The sequence below is a fragment of the Tursiops truncatus genome, chromosome 12, assembly GCF_011762595.2.
Source record: "Tursiops truncatus isolate mTurTru1 chromosome 12, mTurTru1.mat.Y, whole genome shotgun sequence".
In the NCBI taxonomy this organism is placed as follows: domain Eukaryota; kingdom Metazoa; phylum Chordata; class Mammalia; order Artiodactyla; family Delphinidae; genus Tursiops; species Tursiops truncatus.
The window spans coordinates 86,373,998-86,392,927 of NC_047045.1; positions in this window are offsets into that span (position 1 = coordinate 86,373,998).

The following is an 18,930-nucleotide window of genomic DNA, read 5'->3' on the forward strand; positions in this document are numbered from 1 at the left end:
CAACCAACTTCAAGGGATGCCACAGATGGTGCCGTGCGTCACTGGGACCTTGGGCTCTGAGCTCACCTCCCTGCGTCGGAAATCACCAAACATCTCTCAGGAGAGATTAAGAGGATAAACAGAAAACACATTTGCACTCCCCAGAAGGGAAGTTTTCTATAAATCAGAAACCAAACTTATCGAAGTGAAGTAAGTCAGACAGAGAAAGACAAATATCATATGATATCACTTATATGTGGAATCTAGAAAAATGATACAAGTGACCTTCGTTACAAGACAGAAAGACTCACAGACTTAGAAAACAAATTTATGGTTACCAAAGGGGAAAGGGGGGCAGGGATAAATTAGGAGGTTGGGATTAACATATACACACTACTATATACGATAGATAATCAACAAGGACCGAATGTATAGCACAGGGATCTAGACTCAATACTCTGTAATAACCTATATGGAAAAAGAATCTGAAAAATAATAGATACATGTATATATATGACTGAACCACTTTGCTGTACACCTGAAACTAACAGCATTGTGAATCAACTATACTCCAATATAACACAAAAATTTTAAAAAAAGAAACAAAACTAATGACATCTATAGGACTGCTCTTAACTAGTAACACGTGAGTGGGAGGGAAATACCCCATTTTATTCTGACCAAGGGTGCTGCAGAGTTAGCACTGGAACCTGGATGGGATCCTATTAAAAAACCCTGGCTAAAAGCTTCCTCCTAAAGCAAAGGGAATGTGATTTCTCACACGTGAAGGCACGTCCCGCAGGCTAACAGAGTACAAGCCAGCAAACCCCGTCCGTCTTCACCCACTTTCTCTTAAAACCGAATTACCCGTGCAACACCTTTCTACAAAACCAATCATTTTACTGCAATGGAAAGATACAACTTACCAAGTCTATGTTGCAGTGAAAGGCAGCGATAGTGTGGGCTTTCGTGTTCTACCTGGAGCCCCAGGGCTGCTGTGCGCTCCAGTGAGGGAAGCCGGCCAGCCTGCAGGACTCCTACCAGCGCCGTCCTCATCCTGCTGGGGTGTCCTCACCCAAGTCTCCTCTTTTCTCCCATGATTCCTCTCAGTGAAATTCTTTATCTGCAGTACCTTAGAGAGAGAAGGGACAAGAAAAATGAGTTCCCAGAAATAAGAAGGTCCCAGGGCACCAGATTTTTAACCTTCCGGAGGGTGAGAGGGTATCTTGAGAAATGCAGCCCTCGTATGCGGCAAAGGGTTAGTGAATTCATGTTCTCAGTGTGGGACTGCCTCCCTGCCTGTGGACCACGACACAGCCATGGAGAGAGTGACACCCATCTGTAACATCGACCTGGCATGTTGTACCACGAAGAAGGCTGCCCAGCACGGAGCCACAATTGATATCAACACGTCCATACCTACATTTCCAAAGAAGACATGCAGACGGCCGGCAAGTACATGAGAAGGTGCATAACCCCACTAACCACCAGGGAAATGCAAATCAGAACACAGTGAGGTATCACCTCACACCTGTTAAAATGGCCATCATCGAAAAGACAAGAGATAACAAGTGCTGGTGATAACAAGTGCTGGAAAAGGGAACGCTCTTGTGCACTACTGGTGGGAATGTACATTGGTGCAGCCACTATGGAAAACAGTATGGAGGCCCTCAAAAAATAAAAACTAGAATTATCATAGGATCCAGCAGTTCCACTTCTGGGTATAAATCTGAAAGAAGTGAAATCAGGATCTCAAAGATACGTCTGTAATCCCATGTTTACTGCAGCATTATTCACAATAGGCAAGACACAGAAACAATCTAAATGTCTTTCAATGGATGACTGGATAAAGAAAATTTAATATATTTACACACACACACACACACACACTGGAATTAAAAAAAAAAAAAAAGGAAATTCTGCCATTTCCAACAACATGGATGAATCTGGAGGACATTACGCTCAGTGAAATAAGCCAGACAGGGAAAGGCAAATACTGGGTGGTATCAGTTATATGTGGAAACTAAAAAAATAAAATTTCATAGAAACAGAATAGAATGGTGGTTAGCAGGGGCTGGGGGAGGGGAAATTGGGTGATGTAGCTCAAAGGATATAATTGTTCAGTTACAAGAATAAGTTCTGAGGATCCAATGTACAGCCTAGTGACTATGGTTAATAATTCTGTATCACAGATTTGACAGTGGCTGGGAGTGGATCTTAAGCATTCACACACACACACACACACACACACACACACACACACAGAGTTGACTATGTGAGGTGATGGATGTGTGAATTGTCTAGGTACGCATTGATCTAGGTACGCATGCTACATTGTGTATGTATCTCAAATCATCATATTGTACACTACATATATAAAATTGTGTCTGTCAATTTTCTTCAATAAAGTTTAAAAATATAGCATGTCTGTTCTTGTACAGAGACAGATCTGGAAAGAAAGTTTACTGAAATCTTAGTGGCTACGAGTTTTTAAATGATTTTTGATTTATTCTTTTTAATTTTCTGTTTCATGTGAATTTTCTTCATATAGATGTGCTATCTATATAATTGGCAATATAGTTGTTTACATTGCGTTAAAAAGACAGTACGATTTTTATAAAGCACTCTCTAAACATGTGGAGGAAGGGCAAGTTCTATGGGAAACTGGAGGGAAGGTTGGCAATTTTAGGGAAATTCAACGACCTGGATGAATTCTGGTTTTTACTCCCCTTCCTTCAAGATCGCAAATCGTAATCTGCAAAAGGCCAGTGGGGAATAAACGAGCGAAATCAGCCCTAAAATGAGGTTCAGAGCTTCTAAAAGAATCAGCTGTGCTCATCCAACAGATTTTAGTTCACTTACTGGTTCCCTGAGGGCTTGGTCTCCTGGATGAGGTCACACCTCACTCTGAAGCCATCACTGACCTGGGCATTCTTCTCCATATCACTTGTCACCGTTAAAGTCTGACATTGTGTTGATTGATTATGTGACCAATATGGCCTGCCCCACTGGACTTCAAGCTTCATGAAGACTTACACCATTTTATCTGCTCATCATTCTACCCTTGTCATGTAGCAAGGCCACTGACACACATTATGGGCTCAAAAAATATGTTTGAAAAAGTGCATAAAAGCACTGTAGCGTAACATTTTTAATAACTATAGCATTTATCAGGTTGTGAAACACATCTTAAGTTACCTACTTATCTGAAGATTGCATTTTATACTCTTTGCTTTGGTTGCATATTTTAAAGCAATAAACTACTCACTATTTATTTTCTTGACAGATACCTAGTTATTGCCATCCCTCTAAGACAGCAGTGGAGGAGACACCGGAACCATAAGAGTATGTTTCACTGTGAGAAAAGGTGAAACAGGTAGCGCCCTGGATTGGGGAGCTTGAGACCCCATGTTTCCCCGGCACTTTGCACGATGCTTGCGTGTGGACCAAGCCAGTGTGGCTGCAGCTGGCAAACTGTTAACAAGCAGCAGGATCTTTTCAAGGTCATTCAAAAAGATGTAACAGGGCTTCCCTGGTGGCGCAGTGGTTGGGGGTCCGCCTGCCGATGCAGGGGACACGGGTTCGTGCCCCAGTCCGGGAGGATCCCACACACCGCGGAGCGGCTGGGCCCGTGAGCCATGGCCGCTGAGCCTGCGCGTCTGGAGCCTGTGCTCCGCAACGGGAGAGGCCACAGCAGTGAGAGGCCCGCGTACTGCAAAAAAAAAAAAACAACACTGGGCTATATAGTAATATAAGAAACAGTAAGTAATATAAAATAAAACATATTTATCCCAGCACAATAATCACAACTACTCTGAATATTAAAGATTTTTTAACCCTTAGAACAACTGTGAGGCAGACAGCTAGGGAGGCCCCATGTCCCATAGTGCTTGGGGTCAGCTTTGCAACCTCGGGAAATCATTTTACCAGACGCGCAGTGTTAAGAATTCCGTGAGCTGACACGTGGGGAGCGCTCACTTGGCATAGGGCTGGGTCTCAATAAACATTCAATAAATCATAGCAATCATTTGAATATTACTTGATGGGAACCCAAGATTGTTCTAGTTACATGACTCGCCCAAGATCCCAACAATTTGAAGAGGTTGAGCTAGGGTTCAAATCCAGGTTCGGTTCTGTTTTCAATCCCTAGTCCTTCCTCTTGCCATGCTTCCTGGCTGCCTTTCTCACACTGTCTTACTGTGGTGACCTCACAGACAGCACTGACCTTTGCCAAGAATACCCCCTAACACCAACAGGTCTCTTCCTTGATAAACTGAGTATTTCCATGATCACTTGTCTTCAGCGGTTCCCTGTCCATCTTCTCTGCTGGTAAATCCCCTCTGCTCACAAAATCCTTAAACAAACAGACCAAGAGACAAAAACCCCTTTCTCCTTCCTGCCTTCCCTCCAGCTCCAGGCCTAACGTGTCCCCGCAGGGCACACGTTTATAAGATGTTGTCTGCTCTTTAGCCCCTGCGTCGGCCCCTCTCTTTGGCCCCTTGCAATCTGGCTACTAGTACATATGTGTAAGCCCCTCCCCTTGGCTTCCTGACCCCGTCTTGTACCTTCTTGCTTTTCTCCAACTTTGTCATCTTGTCTGACTCCTTTTCCTGACTTCTCTTTCTAGTTACTCCTGACTTGTTCATTTTCTCTTAAAAATCAGATAATTTCAGGATGATAAGACATCTCAAAAGTTACCTGAACTGCCATCCACTGTTTGACCTCTCCCGCCCCCCATACCCCTCTCTAAATGCCCACATGCAGGACAGTGCACCCTGCCTACCGAACACTGTGGAGAGCTCTATCACGTATCCCATCAAAACCGGCTTCTGACAGCCGTTTTCACTTCTGCGCTTGAGGTCACCAAGGGCAAACCCCATCCCTGCCCTTCACACAATCACTCCAGGTATGGAAGGCTCTCACCTTGCCCTGACTTTGCCCCGAAACTCTGAGATTTCTTTTCTCTAGATAACAGCCCAAGTTCCTTCAACTGCAACCCAAGATATGATTTCTTATTCTCCACTCTCCTGTCACTGAGCCTGTCCCAATTTATGTAGACTTAAACTCTGAATTTTGCTTGCCTGAGAGGATCTGTGCAGCACATAGAGGGACGCTCCCCAAGAAGATGTAAGTGGCATCTAAAGTGTGTGTGGTGTGGGGGGGTCGATAGTGGAATGGGGCCCTAAATGGATGGATGGAGGGATGGATGGATGGGCAGACGGGAACAGACAGATGGATAGATGATAGGTAGGTAGTTAGATAGATAGACAGACAGGTAAACTGGATCCGTACATCAGAAGGAAAGTCAAACCACAGCTAGGCAAAATACAAGCTGTTTATTTCAGTGTTGAAGGGTGACAAGAGCAGTAAAGGTGAGTATGAGCCTCGATGGTCAGATGTGTGTGTGTTGCTTGTCCCGGACATTTGTGCGTCAGTGTGTGACCGGCAGGTCCTGACCATACAGTGATAGCCAAGTCTCGCCTACAGCTCTGCTTCTCCACCAGCACTACTTGCTGTCCAGAAGGTGGATTTCTATTATTCTCAGACATCTACTGCTCTCTGAAATTATCCTGTTTGACTTACGGTTTTTTGCACCCCAATCCCACACGTGGGGAGTAAACTGTCTTGCTCTCAGTAGTAGGGCTTGTACCTAACACATAGCAACAACTCCATAAATATTTGTCAGAACAATAAGCGACGTAGTAAGTGGTTGAGTGTGTGGTCACACAACAGAAGAGGGTGCGCTAACACACACGCATTTTATGACACTGGGCCCTGGGAAGCACTGCCGATGTTGTTCCGCCATCGTGTGGCCTTTTAGGCTATTGCAGCGGAAGACACCGCGGAACTGCATTTTCACAGCTGTTTTCCAGATGAGGATAATTCTTGTTGTGCTGGCCCATGGGCTGGTGGAACTAGGTCAGAAGCTAATCAGATCTCCTATGCTCACCTGCTTCTCTCTTACCTCCCTTTCTGTCTGTGTCTGTGCACATCCCTTAGAGTCAGTGTTCGCTGAGGTCCAGTCAGTGTTCGCCTCTGCCTTTCTCCTTGGGAAGTGTGTGTTGGCCCATTACACCTGCATGTTAATGGCCGCTAATTCCATATCTCACCCATTGACCTCAGACTCCCCAAGCTCAGACTCCTCATTTAAGCATTCACAGATATAAGCTTCTTTCTTCTGTTGTCATGCACTTCAAAATGGTTTCTAATTTCCCCTTGATTTTGTCTTTGGCCCATGAATTATTTAGAACTGTATTGTTTAGATATTTTGTCTTTGGCCCATGAATTATTTAGAACTGTATTGTTTAGATATTTTGGGGGGGGGGTGTTTTCTAGATATTTTATTGTTAGTGATTTTTTTTTTTTGCGGTACGCGGGCCTGCTGTGGCCTCTCCCGTTGCGGAGCACAGGCTCCGGACGCACAGGCTCAGCGGCCATGGCTCACGGGCCCAGCCATGGCCCAGCCACTCCAAGGCATGTGGGATCTTCCCGGACCGGGGCACGAACCCGTGTCCCCTGCATCGGCAGGCGGACTCTTAACCACTGTGCCACCAGGGAAGCCCTATTGTTAGTGATTTATAACCAAATTCCATTGTGTTCAGAAATACATTTTGCAAGATTTTGATCTTTTTCAATTTATTGAGACTTGCTTTATGTGCCAACATATTGCCTATCTTAGTGAATGTATTACGTGCACTGGTAAAGAATTTGTATTCTGCACTTATTCAATGCAGTATTCTCTAGATATCAATTAGATAAAGGTGGTAGATAGTATTGTTCAATCATCTGTGTCTTTACTAATTTTTTGTCAGTCTGTTCTACCAGTTGCAGAAAGAGGCATAATAACTCTTAGCCATAATTGCAGAATTGTCTATATGTCCCAATTCTGTCCATTTTTGCTTTATGTGTCTGACTCTCTGTTGTTAAGCATATATACATATTTAATTGCTAAGTCTTCCTGACGAATGGTTACTTTTTATTATTATGATAATAAAATGTCTCTGGTAATACTCTGCTATTACAACAACCACTCAAGCTTTCTTATATCGTACTTATTCTTGCTCGTGGTGTATGCTTTTTGTTCCATTTCTTTCAAGCTATCTTTGTCTTTATATTTAAAGTATGTCTCTTGTCGCCAGCATGTAGTTTGGTCTGACAATCTCTGGCTTTTAATTACCATGTTTAGACCATCAACATTTAATGTAAGCATTGAATAGTGGGGTCCTTGTCTTCCATTTTATTATTATTTTCTTGTTTTGTTCCTCTGATCCTCCTTTCTTTTGGATATCTGATTTTTTTTCTATTTTATTTTAATTTACCTATGGTCTTTTCAGCTATATCCCTTTGTGCTTATAGTGGCTGTTCTATGGATTAAAACATACATACCTAACTTTGCACATTTGACCTAGAGTTCTATTGTCCCACAGACTTGAAGACCTATTGCACCCTCTATACCTCCATCCTGCAAAGCTATCATTCAGATTTGAAGGAGAGATAACGAGTTACAGACAAGCAAAAGCTAAAAGAGTTCAGCACCACTAAACTGCCTTTACAAGAAATGTTCATGCAGCTCGATATCAAAAAAACAAATAACCCAATCCAAACATGGGCAGAAGACCTAAATAGACATTTCTCCAAAGAAGATATACAGATTGCCAACAAACACATGAAAGGATGCTCAACATCACTAATCATTAGAGAAACGCAAATCAAAACTACAATGAGGTATCACCTCACACCAGTCAGAATGGTCATCAACAAAAAACCTACAAACAATAAATGCTGGAGAGGATGTGGAGAAAAGGGAACCCTCTTGCACCATTGGTGGGAACATAAATTGATACAGCCACTATGGAGAACAGTATGGAGGTTCCTTAAAAAACTAAAAACAGAACTACCATATGACCCAGCAATCCCACTACTGGACATATACCCTGAGAAAACCATAATTCAAAAAGAGTCATGTACCAAAATGTTCACTGTAGCTCTATTTACAATAGCCAGGACATGGAAGCAACCTAAGTGTCCATTGACAGATGAATGGATAAAGAAGATGTGGTACATATATACAATGGAATATTACTCAGCCGTAAAAAAAACCTGAAATTGAGTTATTTGTAACGAGGTGAATGGACCTAGAGTCTGCCATACAAAGTGAAGTAAGTCAGAAAGAGAAAAACAAATACCATATGCTAACACATATATATATGGAATCTAAAAAAAAAAAAAAGGTTCTGAAGAACCTAGGGTCAGGACAGGAATAAAGATGCAGACATAGAGAATGGACTTGAGGACATGGGGAGGGGGAAGGGTAAGCTGGGACGAAGTGAGAGAGAGGCACGGACATATATACACTACAAAATGTAAAATAGATAGCTAGTGGGAAGCAGCTGCATAGCACAGGGAGATCAACTCGGTGATTTGTGACCACTTAGAGGGGTGGGATAGGGAGGGTGGGAGGGAAACGCAAGAGGGAAGGGATACGGGGATATATGTATACGTATAGCTGATTCACTTTGTTATACAGCAGAAACTCATACAACATTATAAAGCAACTATACTCCAATAAATATGTTAAAAAGGAAAAAATATAGAGAGAGTGGCTGAATGGATTTTAAAACAAAATCCATCTGTATGCTGCCTAAAAGAGATTCACTTCGGATTTAAAAACACATACAGACTGAAAGTGAGGGGATGGAAAAAGGTATTCCATGCAAATGGAAATCAGAAGAAAGCTGGCGTAGCAATACTTATATCAGACAAAATTGACTTTAAAATAAAGACTGTTACAAGAGACAAGAAAGACATTACATAATGATCAAGAGATCAATCCAAGAAGAAGATATAACAATTGTAAGCATATGCACTCAACATAGGAGCACCTAAATACATAAAGCAAATATTAACAGACATTAGAGAGAAATTGACAGTAACACAATAATAGTAGGGAACTTTAACACCTCACTTACATCAATGGACAAATCATCCAGACAGGAAATCCATGAAGAAACAGTAGACACATTAGACCAGATGGAGTTAATAGAAACATACGGAGCATTCCATCCAAAAGCAGCAGAATACACATTCTTTTCAAGTGTACATGGAACATTCTCCAGGATAGATCACATGCTAGGCCACAAAACAAGCCTCAGTACATTTAAGAAAATTGAAATAATATCAAGCTTTTTTCTGACCACAACAGTATGAGAATAGAAGTTAACTACAAGAAAAAAACCCACAGACACATGGAAGCTAAACAATATGCTACTAAACAACAAATGGGTCACTGAAGAAATCTAAGAGGAAATCAAAAAATACTTGGGGACAAATGAAAATGGAAACACAATGATCCAAAATCTATGGGACACAGCAAAAGCAGTTCTAAAAGGAAAGTTTAGCGATACAAGTCTGCCACAGGAAACAAGAACAATCTTAAATAAACAATGTAACCTCACACCTAAAAAAAAAACTAGAAAAAGAAGAACAAACTAAGCCTAAAATAAAAAGTATCAGAGCAGAAATAAATGAAATAAAGAGTAGAAAAACAGTAGAAAAGATCAACAAAGCTAAGAACTCTTTTTTAAAAAGATAAACAAAATTGATAAACCTTTAGCCAGACTCATCAAGAGAAAAAGAGGTCTCAAATAAATAAAATCAGAAATGAAAGAGGAGAAATTACAGCCAACACAACTGAAATCCAAAAGATCATAAAAGATTACCATGAAAAATTATATGTCAATTAAATGGACAACCTAGAAGAAATGGATAAATTCTTAGAAATATACAATCTCACAAGACTGAATCAGGAAGAATAGAAAATATGAACAGACAAATTACCAGTAACAAAATTGAATCAGTAATTTTAAAAATTACTAACAAACAAAAGTCCAGGAGCAGATGGCTTCAAACGTGAATTATACCAAATATTTAAATAAGAGTTAGTATATCCTTCATGAACTATTCCAAAAAGTTGCAAAGGAACATTTCCAAACTCATTCTTTCAGACCAGCATCATCCTGATACCAAAACAAGAAAAAGACAGTAGAAAAAATATTACAGGCCAATATCACTGATGAGCATAGGTGCAAAATTCCACAACAAAATATTAGCAAGCTGAATCCAACTATACATTAAAAGGATCATACACCGTGATCAAATGGGATTTATCCCAAGGATGGTTCAATATCCACAAATCCATCAACATGATACACCACAGTAACAAATTGAAGAATAAAAATTATATGATCATCCCAGTAGATGCAGAAAAAGATTTTGACAAAACTCAACATTTATTTACGATAAAAACTCTCAAGAATGTAGGTATATAGGGAGCATACATCAATAAAAGCCATATATAACAAACACACAGCTAACAACATACTCAATGGTAAAAAGCTGAAAGCATTTCCTCTAAGATCAGGAACAAGGCAAAGATGTCCACTCTTACCACTTTTATTGAACATAGTATTGGAAGCCTTAGCCACAGCAATCAGAGAAGAAAAAGAAATAAAAGAAATCTAAATTGGAAAGGAAGAAGTAAAACTGTCACTGTTTCAGATGACATGATTCTATATAGAGAAAATCCTAAAGATGTCACCAGAAAACTATTAGAACTAATAAATGAATCAGCAAAGTTACAGGATTCAAAATTAATGCACAGAAATCTGTTGCATTTCTATGCACTCACAATGAACTATAAGAAAGAGAAATTAAGAAAACAATCCCATTTGGACCCTGGTGGTCCAGTGGTTGGGACTCTGTATTTTCACTGCTGAGGGCCTGGGTTCAATCCCTGGTCAGGGAACTAAAGATCCCACAAGCCACACAGCACGGCCAAAGAGAAAAAACGAAAGAAAAGAAAAGAAAAGATTCCCATTTACAGTTTCATCAAAAACAATAAAATATCTAAGAATAAATCTAACCAAGGAGGTAAAAAACTTGTACTCAGAAAACTATAAGACACTGATGGATGAATGAAATTCAAGATGATACAAACAAATGGGAAGATATACCATGCTCATGAGTTGAAAGAATTAATATTGCTCAAATTACCATACTACCCAGGGCAATCCACAGATTCAATGCAATTGCTATCAAAACACCAATGACATTTTTCTCAGAACTAAAACATATAATTTTTTAATTTGTATGGAAACACAGAAGACCCTGAATAGTCAAAACAATCTTGAGAGAGACAAACAGAGTTGGAAGAATCACACTCCCTGACTTCAGACTATACTACAAAGGTACTATAATCAAAACAGTATGGTACTGGCACAAGAACACACACACACAGATCCATGGAAAAGAATATGGAGCCCAGAAGTAAACCCACACTTATATGGTCAATTAATTTATGACAAAGGAGATAAGAATATACAATGGAGAAATGACAGCTTCTTCAATACGGTGCTGGGAAACTGGACAGCTACGTGCAAAAGAATCAAACTGGACTACTTTCTCACACCATATACTAAAATAAAGTCAAAATGGATTAAAGACTTAAATGTAAGACCACTAAAGACTTACATGATACCATAAAACTTCTAAAGGAAAACATAAGCAGTATACTCTATCACATTAGTCTTAGCAATATATTTTGCGTTTGCCTCCTCAGGCAAGAGAAACAAAAGCAAAAATAAACAAATGGGACTACATCAAACTAAAAATCTTTTACACAGTGAAGGAAAGTAGCAACAAAACAAAAAGACAGCCTACTGAATGGGAGAAGATATTTGCAAATGATATATCTAATAAGGGTTAATTTCTAAAATACACAAAGAATTCTTACTACTGCACATCAAAAAAAAAAAGTAAAAATGGGTGGAGGACCTAAATAGACATTGTTCCAAAAAAGATACAGATGGCCAACAGACACATGAAAGGTACTCAACGTCAATACTCATCAGGGGAACGCAAATCAAAACCGCAATGAGATACCACGTCACACCTGTCAGAATGATTATCAACAGAAAGACAACAAATAACAAACTGCCATATGTTCTAGAAAATACCACACGACCTCGCTTATATGTGGAAGTCAAAAACCAAAGCAAGCAAACGAAATGAAAACAGATGACTAGAGATAGAAGACAAACAGTGGGTGCTGGGAGCAGGGGTGGTGTTGGGCAAAATAGGTAAAGGAGATTCAGACGTTCAAACCTCCAGCTTTAAAATAAATAAGCCAGGGCTTCCCTGGTGGCGCAGTGGTTAATTATCAGCCTGCCAATGTAGGGGATACGGGTTCGAGCCCTGGTCCAGGAACATCCCAAGTGCCATGGAGCAACTAAGTCCGTGCGCCACAACTACTGAGCCCGCGTGCCTAGAGCCCGTGCTCCGCAACAAGAGAAGCCACTGCAATGAAAGGCCCACACACCGCAACAAAGAGCAGCCCCCGCTAACCGCAACTAGAGAAAATCCACACGCAGCAACGAAGACCCAACACAGCCAAAATAAATAAAACTTAAAATAATAACAAACTAAAATAAATAAGCCGTGGGAATGTAATATACAGCATAAGGAAGATGGTCAATAATATTGCAATAACTTGGTTGGGGACAGATGGTTACTAGACTTGGTAATCATTTCTTAATGTAGGCAAATGTCAAAGCAATATGTAGTACACTTATAACATAATATCAACTATATTTCAATTAAATAAACATTAAATATAGTGTGACTGTATGGCCCAGCAATTCTACTCCTAGGAATATACTCAAGAGAAATGAAAACATATGTCTACACAAAACATATATAAATGTTTATAGTAGCATTATTCATAATAGCCAAAAAATAGGTGTTTGTTTGGAAATGAACACAATTCAGAACAGTTCCCTGCAGTCAGGATTGTGGAGAATACGATCAGAAAGATGTTTAGAGAGGTGACTTTATTTTGCATGGTAGATATTAGGTGCTAATTGCATTATTCTTTGAAATTTTTGTATATGTTTTTATAACAAATTATTAAAAGGAAAGTGCACAAAAATTGGTATAGATGACCTTACTTACAAAGCAGGAATAGAGACAGATGCAGAGAACAAACATATGGATACCAAGGGGGAAAGGGGTGGGGTGGGATGAATTGGGAAATGGGGATTGACATATATACACTATTGATACTATGTATAAAATAGACAACAAATGAGAACCTGCTGTATAGCACAGGGAACTCAATGTTCTGTGGTGACTTAAATGGGAAGAAAACCCAAAAAAGAGGGGATATATGTATACGTATAGCTGATTCACTTTGCTGTACAGTAGAAACTAACACAACATTGTAAAGCAATTATACTCCGATAAAAATTTTAAAAAGAAAAAGAAAGTGCACAGAAAAAAGACAATACAAAAATGGTTGCAATCAACGTCATGAGTCCACGAATGTCCTGGGAACTTCCCACAGGATCCAGGATTCAAGCTTCTGGTTTGAAAAACTTGACAGGGTCAGCAAATACCTTTGCTTTGCGGTGGTACTTTTTTCTCCACTGCAGGTTGCCTCCAAGGAAAAGAGTGTTTCTGTGGGATGCCCTGTGTCCCTGCGATGCAAGAAAGGGGAATCAGATGGAGGAGGGAAAATCCTTCAAAAACCATGATTTCCGTGCCTAGAGCTGTCTTGGTTCACAGAGAGATGCCATCTGCCCATCCAGGAGGGTGCAGTGAGATTCTCTGCCCAGACTCAGCAGGCTCCTGTGAGCTATTTTTGTCGGAATTGATAACTCACAGCTTCGACAGAGAACAGTAGCCAGTCCCTAGCAACCATGCACCATTTTTCCCCCAGACGTTTCCTACGTCTCTAGATTCCTATGGAGACCATTATTTGCTTCTTGCTTTAATCTTTGTGCGACACAAGCAAAATCTTCCCAGCTTTTACGCTTTCTTATCGGCAGGAGTAGATGTGGATTGAGCCAAAACGAGAGGAAAGAAACAGTAGTGAACCCAAATCCCTCAAACCGCCAGACTGCCTTCGTATTTTTTTCAACCCTGAGGGACAGCTACGAGGAGTCATCTCAGCTTCCTCTTGGCTTTTACTAACTGCTTCTTGGCCTCCGGGGCGGGATGGACCCTGGACCAGACACACAAGGTTCGTATGGCATCCTGATTCTGGGTACTGCTATCGAGCATCCAATAAAACACTGCAGAGAGCAAGGTGAATAGCCACGGCAGATTTGCAGACGGATAAGAATAAACAGGAGGAAAATGGAGCTGTTTTTCTAGCAATTCTTCTTTTAAACCTGGTTCTTAGGATTTGCTTCCACATTTTAGTCCTCATCATACCGGGCGGGGCTTAAGTCCCCGTTGAAGTTCTCTTCCCTCATCTGTCAGTCCATCAGTGCTGTTTTAGTCCTTCCATGTCACCATCCTGTGGTCTTTGCCAGCGCCTTGCCCTTTCTGATCTGTAAATGACAGTCCCTCCTTGGGGAATTCCCTGGCGGTTCAGTGGTTAGGACTCCACGGCGTTCTCTCACTGCCGTGGCCAGGGTTCAATCCCTGGTCAGGGAACTAAGATCCTGCAAGCCGCACGATTTGGTCAAAAAAAAAAAAAAAAAAAGTCCCTCCGATTTCCATGCAGAGCCCTCTTCTGGGCCTCACCTCAAAGTCTGCTAAGAAACTCATCCATTCTTTGACTTCATGATCCACCCGTGCACAGCAACTCCCAGATTTATATACCCAGCTCAGACTTCCTAAAATGGTATTTGACAAATCCATGTGTAAATCTCACAGCTGCATCAAACGATATGTCTACACTCGTCTGTTTCCCACCTGATGTGCTCTCCCCCAGTGTTCACTACTTCCCCTAATCCTGCCATCATTTCCCTTCTCCCTCGTAACTGACCTGGGTGTCACTCTTGAAAGTCAGGGTAGTCATCAGTTAGATCCATTAAACTGTAATTGGTTTAATAAATAATGAACCTGCCTTCACTGATTGAGCTCTCTGTGTTTTCACAAAAACTTGCATGTCCTCCAAGAGGCATGTAGCCTAAACATTAAGATGTTTGCTTGAGTTATTTTTCTGGAACTTGGAGTCAGCTGTGTCCAGTTCCAGTTCAAGCTGGTTAAGACTGGTTGGGACCCATCGACCCTCCAACTGGGCACATGCGAGTGTCTGACAGGTGACCATTTGATGTCAGAGAGCCAGAAAATCCACCCTCAGAGCTGGCTAACGCTGCCATTTTCTGAGCACGCAACCCATGAAGAAGTCTGTAGCGTGGTTGCATCTGGGCAAATCTCAAGTATTCCTCCTGAAGGCAAAGGGCTCCGGATACTTATGGGAAAAAGAAAAAGGGTGGTCTGAGGCCCGGGGAGCTTGGGGGAAAGTGATTTGAGATTTGTTCTCCCATGTCCTCGTATGGTTGCCTCGAGTTTCAACCCTTTTTCTGCAGCAAACCTCTGCATCTCAGTGTTGGCTTTGCTGCATGTGGGGCAAACTGACCTAGCTGAGCAACACGCTTACCCACCCCCCCGCCCGCCGTCACCCTGCCCCTGGCGCCTCAGCTGCATCGAATCTTTTTCACTCGTCCAGGGAAATCTCCCTCTTGGGGCTGGAGTGCAAGTGCCTTGGGGCAGCAGGGGAGGCAACATCCCTTCTGACACCCCACAGAGTTCTCGGGCGGCTGCGTTTCCACCAGCATCACTTTATGGAGGACAGGGCGTGGTGACGGTGGTGACAGTACTCAGTCCCGGGGCCAGAGCAGTGACAGGTGATGACTGCCCGGGGCCGGGGCTGGAGGCACGCTGGGCTGAGACTTCCCTCCACAGTGCTTCCTTGGAGGTGAGGGAATATGGGAGCAGGGGAGCCAGGATTCCTGCAGCAGGTGGGAGACTTGGGAGTGTCACCCACCGAGCACAGCTCTGTCCCTGCTGCTGCGAGGCTGCACCTGGGAAGCCTGCGAGAGAGTGATGCGTCATTTTTCCAGTTACTGGGATCAACTTTCTGCCCCCTCCCCCAGGTAAAAAGTGTGCCCAGAGTATGACAGCTGTGTGAAAATCAGCAAGTTCCCGAAACAGCCGACTTCCCCTCCCATCACCCCAAGGTCTCGTAGGCCTGGAGGAGGGCAAACAACTTAGAAACAACACATAACAGTTTGTTTGTGCACGTCTCCATGAAGCCAACCTGCTTCTCAGACACATAAGCTTCTTGTCCCGTCCATCTGAGCAGCGCCGCAGTGAGAGCGCGTGGGATACCCTGGCAAGGTGTCACCCCCGAATTCCAAGGGGCACCGTGGGGCACGTACAGAAGCTGAGTCACGGCTCGGAGGACGGTGTACGTGACAGATGCCAGGTCTGCAGTGGAGGGGACGGGCCGTCTGGAGGCGTGGGGACAACGGGAGTGCCGGGAGCATGGGGAAGGCTCAGCCCGCAGCCGGCTAAGGAGGGTCCTTTGTGGGCAGTGAGCCTCATCAGCTCGGCCGAGCCAGGCCGGCCATACAGGGTCGAGGATCAAGGGCACGGCGCCAGGCTCACAGGACTGCTGCCGAGGAAGTCCCTCCCCCTTCTAGACTCGGGCAAGGGAGCGATCAGGGCTGCGTGTGTTCATCATTAATTACGTAGTATTAATTATGAATTTTACTGTGCAAATTCCCTCCTATCTCCGAAATGTATCTTGCTCAGAATGGCAGAATGAGGAGAGAACCACTCCATTAATTGTAATAAAGATTAAAAATGCAATGATTAAGTTTTTCCTAACTGGGTTTTCCTGACAGATGAACTTTCAAAATAGCAAGAAACATTTTATTCTTTGTGCTATTCTTTGTGCACTGTATACACTATTCACAGTTAAAGCACCTTTATCGCTATTTTCCTTTTAATTTCACCCTTGCCGAAATAAAGCTTTTGGTTGGGAAAAAGTAAAACAAAATAAAAATTAAAATATATGTGTGTGTGGGTATGTATATATGTTTATGAATGTGTGTATTAACATGTACATTATGTATATGTATAAGATAAGTATATGTACATTATATGAATATATGTGTGCATGTGAGCCTATATGAATATGTACCTATGTGCATGGATATGCGTGTATGCCTAAATGAGCATGTATATATGTATGTGAGTATGTATGTGGTATGTAAAGCGACCATCACATGATCACCTCCTTGACCCCTGCCCCAGGTGCGCCAAGCCGCCTGCCTGCACCCACACCACCCCAGGTCCCAGAGCCCCCTTCCTGCCTGAGAGCAGTGCCCTGCAGAGGTTTCCCCTCCTGCATCCTGGGGGGGCCACACCAGCCTCTGCAGGACAAAGGTGTGGCCAGTATCCCCAGGACCGTCCAGCTTGAGCTGACTCCTCCAAGAGATTGTCACACCAAGTCACTCTGTCACCCAGATCATCCTCACCCAGACCCCCTCCTCTGCTCTGTGCACTCCCAAACCCTTCCACTGCACATCTGAAAGCTCTTTTTGTTTCAAATTTGGACAGCTTTACTGGTATATAAGTAACATATAATAAGCTGTACGTGTTCAATTTGTGCAGTTTGATGAGTTGTGACGTGTGTGTGCTCCTGTGAGGTCATCACCACGATCAAGGTCATGAGCATGTCCATTACACCCAAACATTTCCTCTTTGTGAGCCATCTCTCCCTCCCAACTTCCACCCTGCAGCAACCACAGATGTGTTCTCTGTAACTGTATTTTATATAATTTTATATAAATGGAAAAATATACTTTGTCCTTTTTGTTGTCTGTCTGCTTTTTTGCAACGTAATTATACTTAGATTCCTCGGTGTTATTTCATGTATAGATAGTTTATTCTTTGCTATTACTGAGTAGTATTCCATTGTGTGGATACACCCAAAATATGCTTATCCATTCACCTGTTGATGGACATTGGGGCTGTTTTCAGTTGCTAGTTAGTACAAATAAAGCTTCTGTAAGCATTGTACACCGGTATTTCTGTGGAACAAAATTTCCCTTTCTCTTGGACAAATATCTAGGAGTGGAAAAGCTGGACCACATATAGATATGTCTTTAATTTTTTTTTTTTTTTTTTTTTTTTTTTTTTTGCGGTACGCGGGCCTCTCACTGTTGTGGCCTCTCCCGTTGCGGAGCACAGGCTCCGGATGCACAGGCCCAGCGGCCATGGCTCACGGGCCTAGCTACTCCGCGGCATGTGGGATCTTCCCGGACCAGGGCACGAACCCGTGTCCCCTGCATGGGCAGGCGGACTCTCAACCACTGCGCCACCAGGGAAGCCCATGTCTTTAATTTTTAAAGAAACTACCAAACATTTTCCAGAGTAGGTGTACACTTTTACATTGCTACCACCAGTGTGTGAGAGTTCCCAAATCTTTGTCAATACTTATTACAGTCAGTCTTTTAAATTTTAGCCATGATAGCAGGTGTGTGGTTGTTTCTCATTGTAGTTTCAATTTGCATTTCCATAATAATTATATACAGTGTATTTTCATTTTTATTTTTTATCTATATATCTTATTTTGTGAAGTGTCCGTCCAAATCTTCTGTCCATTTTAAATGAGTTGTTTGTTTTCATATAATTTAGCAGTAAGAGGTCTGTATATGTACAAGTCCTTTGCTGGATATATATTTTCTCCCAGGCTGTGACTTGCTTTTTCATTTTCATAACAATGTATTGGTATTTTAAACAGAAAACATTTTCACTTTGAGGAAGTCAAACTTATTGATTTTTTTGTCTTTTACAATTTGTGGCATTGGGGTTTAAATTTTTGCCAAACTCAAGGTCACTAAGCTTGTCTCCTCTGTTTTCTTCTACAAGTTTTATGGTTCTATCTGTTGCATTTGGGCCTGGGGCCTACTTCAAGTTGATGCTTTAAATGGTGAGAAGTAGGTGTTTACACTTTTGTTTTTGTTTTTATATGGCTACCAATTGCCCCAGGACCATTTGTTGAGGAGATTAGCCTTGAATTGCCGTTGCACCTTTGTCAACTGATTATAGATATGTGGATCTATTTTTGTAGTTTTTATTTAATTTATCTTT